The 16007-nt window shown below is 31.9% G+C and overlaps 1 protein-coding gene and 1 non-coding gene across 2 annotated transcripts in view; both read left to right on the top strand.

The window, feature by feature from the left end:
* The window catches only part of LOC102625085 (mitochondrial import inner membrane translocase subunit PAM16 like 2), a 73693-nt gene that overhangs the window by 24305 nt on the left and 33381 nt on the right, over window positions 1–16007 (top strand). The window lies entirely within an intron of this gene.
* LOC112499041 (small nucleolar RNA R71) lies at window positions 2693–2799 on the top strand. Its single transcript, XR_003066568.1, has one exon. It is a non-coding gene; the product is annotated as a small nucleolar RNA R71 (small nucleolar RNA).

Here is a 16007-nt window from a genome sequence, read left to right as displayed (position 1 = left end):
ATGCTACAAACATTCATCAAAAGAATCTCCAAAAATAGAAAAATCATCCATGAATACTTTAAGAAATCACTCAACTATATTAGTAAAAATACTAAGCATGCATATTTGAAAGGTATCAAGTGCATTGCATAAACCAAATAGCATTCTCATTTATGCAAAAGTTCCAAAGGGACAAGTAAAAGTAGTTTTCTCTTGGTTCTCTAGAGCTATAGGGATCTGATTATAACCTAAATATCCATATAGAAAACAATAAAAATTATGACTTGCAAGTCTATCAAGCATTTGATCAATAAATTGAAGAGAAAAATGATCATTTCTTGTGACTGAATTCAATTTTCTATAGTCAATGCAAACACGCCAACCTGTAGTTACTCTAGTGGGAATTAATTCATTATTAGCATTAGTAACTACTATAACACCATATTTCTTAAGAACAACTTGCACAGGGCTAACCCAAGGGCTATCTGAAATAGGATAAATAATTCCTGCATATAATAATTTTATTACTTCCGCTCTTACCACTTCTTTCATGTTAGGATTTAGCCTACGTTGCATCTCCCTAATAGGCTTAGCATTTTCTTTGAGATGAATACGATGCATGCAATCTACTGGATTTATACCTTTAATATGAGCAATGGTCTATCATATTGCCTTCTTATGCTCTTTTAGAATACCCAATAACTTATCTTTTTACTCAAGATCAAGGGAAAAAGATATAATAACAGGTAGAGTGTTAAATTTTCCTAAGAATGCATATTCCAGTGTGTCGGGCACTGCTTTGAGTTCCAATTTTGGTGGTGTCTCCGTAGATGGGCTAATCTTCTTCTCAGAATGAGGTTATGGTTCTGACTTTGTGGTGTCCATAATTGGAGGTGCATCAAGTAAGGCGTTGCCTTCTGTAATTACACTGTCATCATTAGAAGATAAATCAGAATGAGTTAAACATGCCTCTAATGGATCATCAGTGTGGTTAGAAATGAATGAATCTTCTACTAATTCCTCTATCATATTTGCTTCGACAAATTCATCTTCTTCATGTGGCTTCTTAGTAACATTAAAAATATTCAATTCCATGGTCATATTACCAAAAGATAGCTGCATGTTTCCATTCCTGCAATTAATAAGAGCATCAGCTGTAGTTAAGAAAGGACGACCTGGAATAACCGGGGTGTGTTTCTAAGGATCTTATACATGTTGAATATCAATAACAATAAAATCAACAAGATAATAAAATTTTTCATTTTGTATCAACACATCCTCTATAATCCCACGAGGTATTTTCATTGACCTATCTGCAAGTTGCAAAATAATAGAAATTGATATTAACTCACCTAGTCCAAGCTGCATGAAAACAGAATAAAGTAAGAGATTAACACTAGCACCCAAATCTAATAATGCTTTATCAAACAATTGGTTCCTTACAACACATGAGATAGTAGGGGAACCTGGATCCTTAAATTTTGGTGGCATTTTACATTGAAGTAAATTGCTAGTTTCTTCAGTTAAAAATGTCTTTTTGGTGACATGTAACATTTCTCTTTTTAGCGCATAAATCTTTCAAAAACTTGGCATAAAAAGGAACTTGCTTAATAGCATCGAGTAACAGGATGTTTATACTCACCTGCTAGAAGATTTCCATAATCTCACCTATTGAAGTCTCTTTCTTTACCTTTGCTAACTTTTGAGGAAAAAGAGCTTAGGAATATAAGCTGGTGGATCACTTTCTTCTGGATCATTCGGTGATGAGTCTTGTGATGGAACTGGATCTAAAGAAGTAAGTTCAGATGTCCTTCTTATTCGAACCTCCACCTTATTGTCAAATAATTTTTCTCTTCTCAAGGTCACAATTGATTTTGCTTCTTCATGTTGATGGCTTAAACTTGATCCAACTCCATACACTCCTTTAGAATTAGGAACTGGTTGACTTGGAAATTTTCATTTTTCTCTCTCAACTATGGTAGTTGCTAATTGACCCAGTTGATGTTCAAGATTTAAAATAACTTGCGTGTTTGACTGAAAGGCTTGTTGGGTTGATTGAATAAAACTTTTAAGTGTATCCTCTAAAGAAAGTTTTATTTGTTGGGGTGCAACAAATTGAGACATGGGCTAGGGATATACTTGGTTAGGAGGGACAAATTATTGATTGGGCATGCTAAATTGTTGCCATCATTGGTTTGACAAAGATTGATTTTGTTTCCAGGAAAAATTAGGGTGATTCCTCCAATTAAGATTATATGTGGGTGAATATGGACTATTAGAGGTTTTCTCATATGATTGTAAGGCATGTACCTGCTCAGAATAAGCCTCTTGATAGGTTGGTAATGACGGACAATTTTGTGTTGTATGAGACAAGTTAGAACAAAGAGCACAAGCCTCACTAGCGACACTAGGATGATGATTCATTGATTGATTCAGAGCTAAGGCATCTACTTTCCTAGAAAGTGTAGCGAGGGTAGCTTTCACATCAAAATCATCTTTAACTTCATATAAACCTTTTCTAGAAACTAGAGGTGATTTCTCTCTTTGATTTGAAAAATCACACTGTTGAGAATTCTCAGAAAGTGAATGAAAGAAATCTCATGCAGCCCCTTCATGTAAGTTCAAAAATCTCCCACCATTCATAGACTCTACCATGTGACGATTTAACATAGTTAAACCATTATAAAAGCACTGTATAAGCTTTCATTTCTTAAAACCATGGTGGGGACACTTGAGGAGTAAATCATTGAATATTTTCCAATACTCACAAAATTTCTCACTCTCTCTTTGATAAAAATCACTTATCTCTTTCCTAAGTACATTTGTTTTAGACATAGAGAAAAATTTTGTGAGAAACTTATTACTCAATTCATCTCACGTGGTAATAGACCCAGCTGGAAGTGAATTCAACCAAGCTTTTGCTTTATCTTTTAATGAGAAAGGGAACATACGAAGCCTAATTGACTCATCATTAAAATTTTGAAAACGGAATGTAGAGCATATGTCAAGAAATTCCTTAATGTGAAAATATGAATCCTCTCTCTCTAACCCATGGAAAGATGGTGAAAGCTGAATGACAGAGGGTTTAAGTTCAAAGTGTGTTTTGAGAAATGAAGGCCAAAGTTCTCTCTCTAACCCATAGAACTAGGGTCATTTTCTATTCCTTCTTGTGTTTTATTAGCAATGATGTCAGTATTATAACTGGCTATACTAGACTTATTGATCATGATAGCTTTATTAAACTAAACATCTCTACTAATTAAACACTCATGAGCTTCTCCAGACGAAATTTTGTAGCCCTTGATACCATCTCGATAACTTATAAACACTCTCTTGATAGCTCTTGCATAAACATTTCCTTGCTTAATCCGACCATATACAAGACATCCAAATATCCTAAGATGTTTGTAATTCGCAGGCTTCCTAGACGAAGTTCTTCTAGAGTTTTGAACCTAATAGCTGTAGATGGGCTCTTGCTAACCAAATAACAAGTTGAGAGACAGTTTTTGCACAAAATCTCCTTGGTGACTTTGTGTTTATCAGCAAACATCTTGTTTTGTCAATGAAAGTTTTATTCATCCTTTCAGCTAAACCATTTTGCTAAAAGGTGAATCTTGTTTTCTTATGCTTAATGATTCTCTATTTCTGAAAAAATTCCTCAAATTCTTTATTACATAATTCAAGTCTATTATCTGTTCTTAGGCACTTAACCTTCAAATAGATTAAGTCTCCACCAAAGTTTTCCATACTTCAAACTTCCCTAAAGCTTGATATTTGGTTTTAAGAATGTATAATCATACCTTCCTAAAGTAATAATCTATCAAAGACATGAAATATCTCTTATCACTTAGAGATTGAACTTGTACAGTTCAAGCCTTTTGTGAATTTGTACCTATATGCCTTGCCAAAGATAGAGTTTTCACAAAACTCAAGCTCCTAAATCTCATCACCGCATAGAAACCCTTGCTTATTAAACTCTTACACTCCCTTAACACTTATATGGCCAAGCTTAAGATGCCATAACTTCATTCTATATACCTAAAAAATAATAGACATTGTAGCTAACATAGGTACTGATGTTCTTTTTTAACACCTTTCATCACAATTTCAGTCCATTTTATTATCCTTAAGCCATCATTTTCAAACTTAAAGAAGTATCTTGAGATATCAAGCATACCTAAGGAGACTAAATTTCTCTTAAGCCTAGGTGCATGCCTTGCATAATGCAGAGTTCTTGCGATCCTATCAAATATCTTGATTTTTATAGACCAAATACTAACAATCTTACACATATTGTACTTGTCTATCAAGACTTTATCGTCGTCCATTGATTCATATTCACAAAAGAGACTTCTATCATGACACTTATTAAAGGAACAACCTGAGTTAAGAACCCACTAACCTCTTATGTTGTTGCTTGAAGCCACCAATAAGTCAGCATTGTAATATCCATCATTAGATGAATCATTAGAAGCCACTGCTGCATCCTTCTTTATTTCTTTGTCATCTTCCTTTTTTTTTAGCATAATATCTAATATAATGGCGTCTATTACGGTAAAAGCACTTTCTCTTCCTTAACTTTTCTCTTGCAAATCCTTCATCTTTCTTTGTTTGATTCTTGTTCTTCTTCTATGTTTTCTTTTCTATTTTAGCCACTAAGCCTTCACTGTTACTTACTTCATGCTGATTATTCTTCTAAATCTCCTTTGAACTCAGAAATGCTTTAACATCTTCTGTGCTAGCCTATATGGCTATAAAATGTTGATTTTGATGATAACAAACCACATGTTTTAGATAAACAAAAAGTTACACATTATATTTTTATAACAAGAGAATGACTTTATGAAATTAGTTATTTTTCAAGATGTGGACTAAAATGAAAATGTTTTGTCATCTTTGATTTTAATAAGTATTGTTTTGAATTCTGAACTTGGACCTATTTGCAAATATTTGAAATATTTAGGTCATACTATAATTTTTATAAATTTCAGGCTTTAACATAATTTTAGAAAGTTTTAGGAATTACAAGCATTATTTAGAAATTCTAAAATTGGACCTTTTTGTAAAGTTTTATGATATTTTGGGTCATAATATAATTTTATAAAGTTTTAGGGCAAAATTATAATTTTTGAAAATATATGTTTCACTGTAGCAAGCGGCTAGCCAGATTTATCAAGCGGCAAATCGGTTATGGACAGAAACTCTCTGGACTAAAAGCGGCCTACCAAAAAAGAAAAGCGGTATGCCGGATGTGAAAAACTTCAAATCTTTGAATACAACAGTAACATAAAGTGGCAAGTCGGATTCACAAAGTGGCAAGCCAGTTATTACCAGAAAGTCAATAATGGCTAGTTTTCCTCTTCAACTATAAATTGGCTCAAATCAATTTCAATCAAAGTGATGCAACCATTATTATTATTGATCATTTCTCTGCAAGTCTAAAGCATAAATTTTGTGCATTCATTTCATTTATTCACACATATTGGGATTTCATTTGTATTCAAACACATTGTGTGAAAGAAATTTTTGTAATCCTTTTTGTAAAATCAAGCTGAGAGGTTGTAAGTGTTGGGATACACTTGAGTGAAGAGATTTGAGATAATCTCTCGTTGTAAAGGTTCATTGATACCTTGGAAGTGAATTGTAAACGTTTGAAGTCTTGGGAGGCTTGGATAATGAAATCCTCAAGTTTGGTTTGCTTGGAGGTGTGGGCATAGACGGGGATTGCCAAACCACGTAAAAATAATTGTGTTTGCTCTATCTTCCTTTACTCTTTTATTATTGTGCTTTATTAAATTTATCGTTTTTTATTTCATTAAAGCAATAGATTGAATTGTTGTGTGGTTTGTTTAGCTTAAGTTTTAAAAACCCAATTTACCCCCCTCTTGGGTTGCCTAGTTAGTTTTTCATTTGGTATTAGAGCGAGATGCTCTTGTGTAGACTTAACTGTCTAGACTTAAAAATCCATACCAACCCAAATTAACTCAACCTTCATGGAAGGCCAATGCACCACGAGACCTCCATTTTTTTATGGTAATGACTATACTTATTGGAAAACTAGGATGAGAGTCTTTTTACAAGCCTTAAACTATGAAATATGTGAAATAGTTTTTTATGGTTCATTCATTCCTAGGAAGAATACTTTAAGTGAGTCGGATAGGAAAAAGATGTCTTTAAATTCCAAGGCTATGAATGCTTTATTTTGTGCCTTAGATAAAAAGGAATTTCATAGAATTCCAAATTGTTCTAATGCTTATGAAATTTAGAGAAAACTTGAAGTTGTGTATGAGGAGACTACAAATGAGGAGGAATTTCAGGAAATGTCAAATTTGGCACTTATGGCAATTGGAGATGAATCGGTTGACGAACTCGATGAGGTAAGTGATCCTATTTATGATGAATTATATGATGCTTTTAAGGAATTGCATGATAATTGGATAAAAATTGGTAAAAAGAGTGCATGTCTTAAAAAGAAAATGCTCGAACTTACAAATGAAAAGGATGCCTAGCAAAAATGCAATGATTCATTAAATGAGAAGATAAAGGAATTAGAATTAGATAATAAAATATTGCATAATAGGATTGCATCTTTTAAAGGTAAACAAAGTACTTCATATGAGCATGAAAAATCACATGTTGATGAATTGATAAAAGAAAATGAAGTGCTTAAGAAAAATAATAATGAGCTAAATGAAATTGTGCTAAAATTCACAAATGGGCAAAAGATGTTGGATAACTTACTTAATTAAAACAAAATGTGTGTTTGACAAAGGAAGTATTGGTTATAAACCAAATTTGAAACAAAAGTATTATAAGAATTACTTTGTGAAGAGTACCTCCATTAACAATCAAGTTGTCTATCATTATTGTAATCAATATGATCACATGAAAAATAGATGTTCAATGAAAAGAAATGCATATTATGGTGTGAAATGTATTTGAATTCCAAAAGGAATCATTGCTCACACTCAAAGACCCAAGAAATTTTGGGAACCTAAAACTTAGAAACTTTTTTTTGTAGTGATCAAAGAAAAGGAAAAATAAGTGATACTTGGACAGTGGATGTTCAAGACAAATGACAGAGAATTACTCTTGGTTTTTAAGTTTTACCAAGATCGAGAATAGTGGAAATGTTTTCTTTGGTACTGGCAACATCAGTAATGTATCCTCTACTCTTGTTGAAAATGTGTGTTTGGTTGAAAATGTGTGTTTGGTTGAAAACTTGAAACAAAATTTTCTTAGCATTAGTCAATTGTGTGATAAGGGTTATAAAGTTGTTTTTTATAAGACTAGATGTGTTATTGAAAACGCATGTGATGGCAAGATTTTATTTGTAGAAAATAGATTTGTTAATGTTTATACCATTGATATAGATTGTGCATCTACATATGATAAATATTTTTCCGCATTGCATGATGATGGTTGGTTATGGCATAGAAGACTAGGACATGCAAGCATGGATTTAATTTCAAAGATTTCCAAAAACGATTTGGTTAAAGGTCTTCCAAAGATCGAATTTCAAAAAAATAGAATTTTTTAAGCATACCAATTTGATAAACAAAACAAAATCTCTTTTAAAAGCAAAAATCATATTTCTACTTCAAAACCTCTTCAATTACTTCACATACACTTATTTTGGACCTTTAAGGTATGCTAGCTTGAGTGGGAAGTATTATGCGTTTGTAATTGTTGATGATTTTTCAAGATACACATGGGTATTATTCTTAGCTAATAAGGATGATGCTTTTGATGCTTTTAAAGTGCTTTGTAAGAAAATTCAAAATGAAAAAGGGTATGGTATTGCATGCATTAGGAGTAATCATGGAGGGGAGTTTGAAAATCGTGCATTTGAAACCTTTTGCAACAATTTAGGCATTGTGCATCAATTTTCATTACCTATAACTCCACAACAAAATGGAGTTATTAAGAGAAAGAATAGGTCTATTCAAAAAATGGCTAGGACCATGTTGAATGAAAATTATTGGGCTGAGGCCGTCAACACTGCTTGTTATGTTTTAAATCGTGTGTTTATTAGACCTTATCTCAATAAAACTTCCTATGAGCTTTAGAAAGATAGAAAACCAACATTATTATTTCAAAGTTTTTGGATGCAAATGTTTTATTTTGAATACAAAAGATAACCTTAGAAAAGTTGATTCAAAATCTGATGTTGGTTTCTTTCTTGGGTATTCAAACTCGAGCAAAGCTTATAGAGTTTATAACAAAAGAACTTTAGTTGTGGAAGAATCAATGTATGTTACGTTTGATGAATCTAACCCCTTCTCTGCGGAGAAAGTAGTTATTAATGATGATACATATGGAGAGTTACAAGAAGAATCATCAAAAGATAAATAAGAGAATGCACCACAAGAAAATCAAGAGGATAGACAAGAAGAACAAACAAATATGGAGCAACAAGAAGGTGCTTCTCAAACACTCCCTAAGGAGTAGAGGTATGTTTTCTCTTATCCTAAATATTTAATTTTAGGTGATCCTTCAAGAGGTGTTACCATTAGATCATCATTTAGAAATACTTGTGAGCATGAAGTATTTATTTCTCAAATTGAACCAAAATTCTTTGAGTATGTGGAAAATGATGAATATTAGATTATGGCAATGCAAGAGGAGTTAAATCAATTTGAGAGCAACAATATTTGGAAATTAGTTACTAAATCAGAACATCAATCCATTATAGGCACTAAATGGGTTTTTAGAAACAAAATTGATGAATCTGGTGTGTTGTAAGAAATAAAGATAGATTAGTGGCTCAAGGTTACAACCAAGAAGAGAGAATTGATTTTGATGAAACATTTACTCCTGTAGCTAGACTAGAATCCATTAGTATACTTTTAGCATTTGCATGTCATAAAGATTTCATTTGATTTCAAATGGATGTCAAGAGTGCTTTCTTAAATGGTTATATTATGGAGGAATGTTATGTAAAACAACCTCTGGTTTTGAAAATGAAAAATTTCCAAATCATATTTATAAATTGTCAAAAGCGTTGTATGGATTAAAGCAAGCACCTAGAGCATGGTATGATAGACTTAAGAATTTGTTATTGGATAATGGTTTTTCAATGGAAAAAGTGGATACTACTCTCTTTGTTAAGCATAAGAACCAAGATATGCTTGTAGTTCAAATTTATGTTGATGACATTATCTTCGGTTCTACTAATGAATTACTGTGTAAAGAATTTTCATCTTGTATAAGTAAAGAATTTAAGATAAGTATGATGGGAGAGTTGAAGTACTTTCTTGGACTGCAAATAAAACAAGATGAGGATGAAATTTTCATAAATCAAGCCAAGTATGTAAAAGACTTGCTCAAAAGATTTAGCTATGATAATAGAACTGCAAAAAGCACTCCAATGAATACTACCATCAAGCTATACAAAGATGAGAAAGGTAAGGAGGTTAACATTAAGACATATCAAGATATGATCATATCCTTACTCTACTTGACTACTAGTAGGCCTGATATTATGTTTAGTGTATGCTTGTGTGCTAGATTTCAATATTGTCCTAAAAAGTCACACTTGCTTGCCGTTAAACGATTTTTTTTTATATTTGATCGGCACCATCAATCTTGGCCTTTGGTATCCTAGGGGAACTCATATTGACTTAACTTGTTATACTGATGCCGACTTTTCCGGATATAAGGTTGACAAAAAAAGTACTAGTGGAACATGTCACTTCCTAGGTCATTTACTTGTCTCTTGGTTTAGTAAGAAACAAAATTCGATTGCACTTTCAACCACTGAGGCGGAATATATTGCCACAGGTAGTTGTTGTGCACAAGCTCTTTGGATGAAACAAACTCTTAGAGACTATAGTATTAATCTTGATTAAATACCTATCTTATGTGACAATACTAGTTCTATCAATCTATCAAAGAATCTCATTCAACATTCTAGGACTAAGCATATAGTGATTAGACATCATTTCCTAAGAAATCATGTTAAAAAAGGAGATGTTGTGATTAAATTTGTTTCTACTAAAAATCAACTTGCAGATATCTTTACAAAACCCCTTAGCAAAGAGCAGTTTATAAAAATTAGACATGAGCTTAAAATGATGAATGTTGTGTCTTAAATTAATTTTTTTTTGTATGACATCATTGTTTGATATGAGTAATTTCATATGTTTGCTCTTGTATGCACTTATGTTTCATTCATTAAAAGGCTTATTGACAAGTTTTGAATCACAAAATGATATAAAATCGATCAAGTTTTAAGCCAAAAATAAATTAGTGTGTGTAATACAAGTTTACCAGTTAATCATAATCCAAAAGTGGCAAAATGTTTTCTAAGGCAAAACCGGCATACCATTTCTAACCAACTAGAAAGCTGTTTTTCTTATGGTTACTTACTAGACCAAAACTGGATAGCCGAATATAGAAAACCAGAAGGCTATTTTCTTGAGGTTGCTCTCGGGCAAAAATCTAGATAGCCGGTTAAGGAAAACGGTCAGCTATTTTTATAAGTTTGTTTTCTGGAACATAACCGGTATACCGTTTCTCCAAACCGGTAAGTCATTTATTTGATCATCACTTACTGGAAACAACCGGTTAGTCGGATTGGAAAATCGGTAAACCGTTTACTAAATTTCCCTTTTTGGACACACACCAGTTGGCCGGTTAGTGAAATCCGATTAACTGGATTCGGGTTTTTAAAAATAAATTGTTCATCTTCTTCTTTTCCATTCGGCAAACTATTTTCTCTCTCTCAAAATCGTTTATTCCTCACTCATTTTCTCTCTAAACTCCATCATTCTCATTGATTTCTACACCAAATTGATTCACAAAAATCATTCACCATCATTCTTTGTACCTAAAATCATCTTCAAAATCCATTTTCATCATCAAACTCACAAGATCCCAATTTTAACCTAGGTTTTCAACCAAACTTTCTCTCTCTAAATTTCTTCTTCTTTAGTTAACATCCACCCAAATTGAACATCTATATCCCTTTTAAACCTCATTATCTTCCTTCTTATTGCTTCATTTATCTTCAAATTACTCAACATTGTCACGTCTAGTTCAAGGCCGATTAAAGGAAAAGTGAAAGAACATGTTTAACAAGCCAAATGGCCACGGCAAGCAAGGGACACTTCCAATCAGTCCAACTTTGAATCCAAGCACTTTTCGGACCAGTGTTTAGTCAAGCGATTTCACCAAAAATTTATGACCCGTGAGGTACTCCTTACATTTTTTATTTTATCGAATTGGATTCGTAGTCTCAGTATTAGTAATAGAAATTTGTTTCAGTTGTTGGAAGAAGTTGGTTGGATTAATGCTCTTGTGATTAAGGAGAATGTGTATCCCAACTTGGTGAAAGTATTTTACTTGAATATGGATATTTTCGAGGAGAAAAAGAATCGAGTAATTACCAATGTTGGAGGCGTTTTAATTGATTTTGATGTTTCAGAGTTAAATTCTATCGTAGGAACCTCCAATTTTCGCCTAGAAATATTTTCTGCTAGGAAATCCCCCGATATTGGTCATTATGTTCATGTTGACGCCGTTAGAAATATATGCCGGCGTATTAATCTTTCTGATGAAATTTGTAACATCCATTTCAACACTCAATATCTATGTCTCCAAACTCGGGTTTTACTTCATTTTATTCATACCATTATACTTCCTATTTTCAGGGCATTTGGATGATGTCTCCCACATGGATGTTGCTTTGATTGATTCCATCCTTAGACATTGTCCAGTTAACTTGGGATACATTATTATCCAAACCATGTTTTCCATCCCTAAATTGATTACTCGTTCCCTTCCATATAGTCATTTCATCACCCGGATCCTTAAACACTTTAGGGTGCCTATAAATAAACCATCTTGTAAACCCTCTAAGAGTATAGGGGATGAAGTTGTATATGCCTTAGGATTTTAGGGGTGTAATGGAGCTTGAGTAAAATTAACTGAAAACAAGTACACTTTGCTTGCACCGAGTGATGATCGGCCACTCAACGATGTGGTTCCTGCTAATCAGCTTCCTGATTTTTCGCTTCCTTTTCGAGGTCAACATAAGCGTCGAGAACCTCAGGTGTCTGCATCTATTGTACCACCTCCGGAACCTCCTACCTTTGAAAAGGTTACTCTTCAACAGCTTATGGATGAGGTGAGGAGACTTTCTGTGCAGCAGCAACATATTCTTAAGGAGTATCAGCGCTTCTCATAGCAGCATCGGCAGCTCATTCATGGATAGCGCCTCCTCTTTGAGCACTTCGGCATTCCATATCCGTTTCCACCTCCATCACCACCATCCTCACCACCTTAGTAGTCTCTTATGCTTGTATTTTGACACACCAACATTTATTGCTTTATGTTCTTTTATTTTCTATTTAGATTATATGGATGTTTGTTATGATTTTGGATTATGTGTTTGTTTTGGATTCTATGGATTTGATATGGTTGTTTGTTTTATTTTTTACTTATGTTTTGGATAATGTGGAACCAATGTGCTTGTCTTGAGTTTTTTATGCTTGATAGGATAAGCATTTTTCCTCGATGATGAAAGTGGAGAGATATGATATGCAATTGTTATGATTATGAAAACTATTCACATGCATTCATGCAAGGGGAGCTTTTTCAAATAAGTTTTTTAATCTTGTATTTATCAAGGGGGAGTTTTTCATAACTAAATCAAAATTTTATAATGTGCTTATAATGTGTTTTGTCATCATAAAAAAGGAGATTGTTAGCCTATATGGCTATAAAATGTTGATTTTGATGATAACAAACCACATGTTTTGAATAAACAAAAAATTACACATTATGTTTTTATAACAAGAGAATGACTTTATGAAATTAGTTATTTTTCAAGATGTGGACTAAAATGAAAAAGTTTTGTCATCTTTGATTTTAATAAGTATTGTTTTGAATTCTGAATTTGGACTTATTTGTAATTTGAAATGTTTTAGGTCATACTATAATTTCTATAAATTTTGGGCTTTATCATAATTTCAACAAGTTTTGAGAATGACAAGTATTATTTAGAAATTCTAAAATTGGACCTTTTTGCAAAGTTTTATGACATTTTGAGTTATAGTATAATTTTATAAAGTTTTGGGGTAAAACTATAATTTTGAAAAATAGATGTTTCACTGTAGCAAGCGACTAGCCGGATTTATCAAGCGGCAAACCGGTTATGGACAAAAACTCTCTGGACTAAAAGTGGCCTATAGGAAAAGAAAAACGGCATGCCGGATGTGCAAAAATTCAAATCTTTGAATATAACGGTAGCATAAAGCGGCAAGCCGGTTATCACCATAAAGTTAATAACGACTATTTTTCTTCTTCAACTATAAATTGGCTCAAATCAATTTCAATCAAAGTGATGCAACCATTGTTATTATTGAATATTTCTCTACAAGTCTAAAGCATAAACTTTGTGAATTCATTTCATTTATTCACACATATTGGGATTTCATTTGTATTCAAACACATTGTGTGAGAGAAATTTTTGTAATCCTTTTTATAAAATCAAGTTGAGAGGTTGTAAGTGTTGGGATACATTTGGGTGAAGAGATTGGGGATAATCTCTTGTTATAAAGGTCCATTGACACATTGGAAGTCAATTGTAAGCATTTGAAGCCTTGGGAGGCTTGGATAGTGAAATCCTCAAGCTTGGTTTACTTGAAGGTGTGGACATAAGCGGAGATTGCCGAACCACGTAAAAATCATTGTGTTTACTCTCTCTTCCCTTACTCTTTTATTATTGTGCTTTATTAAATTTATTATTTTTTTATTTCATTAAGGTAATAGATTAAATTGTTGTGTGATTTGTTTAGCTTAAGTTTTAAAAACTCAATTCACCCCCTCCCCTCTTGGGTTGCCTAGTTAGTATTTCATTCTAATGTTAAGATTGTTCTATAATGCAACATAGTATCGACAAAACCTTCATAAGACTTTAATAGTGAACTCAATAGAAAGAATGTTTTATCAACAATTATAAGCCAATATAATTTTCATAACCTAAAAAACTAATTAAAAATTGATCCATTCCAAGTTGAATCAATTTTAATCTTTAAAAGTTAATCAAATCTAAAACTAAACTATATAAGTCTACTACTCGCTCCTAGCATAATTATCAAATTAGGAACTATTCTTTAATTACCCAAAAAAAAAGGTAAATGCTCATTTAATCCTTATATTTTAACTAAAGTGCATGTTTAGTCTTTATATTTAAAATAATACCTTAAGACATCCCTATTACTAAATGTGTTATAATCCTACCTTACTTTTTCTTTCCTATTACAATTACACCCTTGCAAGAATATTCTTGGGGATACTAATAAAAATAAAAAAAAATGATAATTTATCAAATCAACTTTAAAACTAACATACAAAATTTACACAAACTTTTATATTATAATTATTTTATTTTTAGGATTAATTTGGTAAACTATTTTTTATAAAATAATAATTAGTAAGCTTGTTGTAAGCATGTTAAATATTGCTTTAGTTAGCTGATATTAATTTATTCACTAATACTAATTAGTAAGATTGTTGCATAAGTACAGAAAATAATAATTCTTTCACACTGGTATTTATTTGTTAATTTGCTACTAAATAATTATTGGTTAATTTAGTAATGAACTTTTTAATGTGTGCATGCGTATACATACATACATACATACATGCATACATACATATATTGATTAATGTCAAAATTATTGTTGGAAGGGTGTTATTGTAAAAAGAAAAAAAAGACTAAGAATGTAATATTATTTATTACATGGATGTTTTTAGTTATTTTTTAAAATATAAGGACTAAATGGATGCTTATACAAAAAATATCGAAACTAAACAAGTATGTACCCAAAATCAAAGAATGACTCATACATTCCTTATTTGTCGATACACTCATCATCAATATCATCATAATTAATTTATATGATATGTGATACAATTAAAATGAATTTTTGATAGAGTTTGGATGCCTGCTAAAACTTTCATTTTCTTGAAGCATATGCGTTGTGGTAACTGGAATCAAATCGTAAGTTACAAAAATAAAAAATCGATCAAAAAGTGTTTTTAGGAATTTTGACTACAAAGCTATTAGCTATTAGCTATTAGGTGAATTTAAAAAAATGAAGAAAGAAAATGAAAAAGTAAAAGTAACTATTGAAGAATAAAAAAATAAATTGATGAAATTATATATTTAAAAAATATTAATTCAAATATTGTGTTAATGAAATCCTTTGACTTAAAAACTTAAATTGATCAATAAAGGTAATTTTTAATACTTAACAAAACTATATACAAACATTAATGTTGTGTGTAATATGAAATTTTAACTTAAGTGCTCTATGACTATGGTTAAGTCAATACTTTAATCAAAGTATCTGTTGTTGGATCTCGTAATTTTTAAAAGAAGTGTATGATATTTCATAGTCTATAGATGAAAACCCAATTATGTTAACTTAGGCCATGAAACGTTTAATTAATAATTTTTTTATTATTATGTCGGTTGATGAACTCGTGGAGAGTATCTCAAAAATTATTTTCATAAATTTTATATGCTTGATATATAATTATGTTTTTTGAGTTAACGAGGAGCCACAATCATAAAATCAATGAGCGAATGATGAAATCAGCTAGTTTGAGCATTATTGATGTAAGTAGAAAATACATACGCGTAAACTAAAATTGGTTGGTGTGAGTGGTTCGGCACTCTCACTCCTTGAGAGAGGTCAAGGGTTTAAGTCCCGCTCTCGTATGTAGTCACCACTTTGGCCAGCACTTTATCCCTTACGGGCCGACCCGGTGCGAGCGGGGATTAGTCTGAAATGTGGTACGGGCTTAAATGTACCTCCCACAGTTGGGACCCACCCAAGACCACCTCATGGTTAAAAAAAAAAAATTACATACGCGTGTATCAGTATTTTACATATTTTATGTTCATCAAATGAGTTTTGAAGAATTCGACATAAATAAGGCGAAGCATATTTAGAATTAAATACTCCCCTTTAAGAAGTTATCGAAAATGAGATTTGTCAATATTTTGACTTGTT

This window comes from Citrus sinensis, chromosome 4, assembly GCF_022201045.2.
Source record: "Citrus sinensis cultivar Valencia sweet orange chromosome 4, DVS_A1.0, whole genome shotgun sequence".
In the NCBI taxonomy this organism is placed as follows: Eukaryota; Viridiplantae; Streptophyta; class Magnoliopsida; order Sapindales; family Rutaceae; genus Citrus; species Citrus sinensis.
The sequence above is the reverse complement of the archived record's forward strand: the minus strand, read 5'-3'. Positions and strand labels throughout refer to the sequence as shown.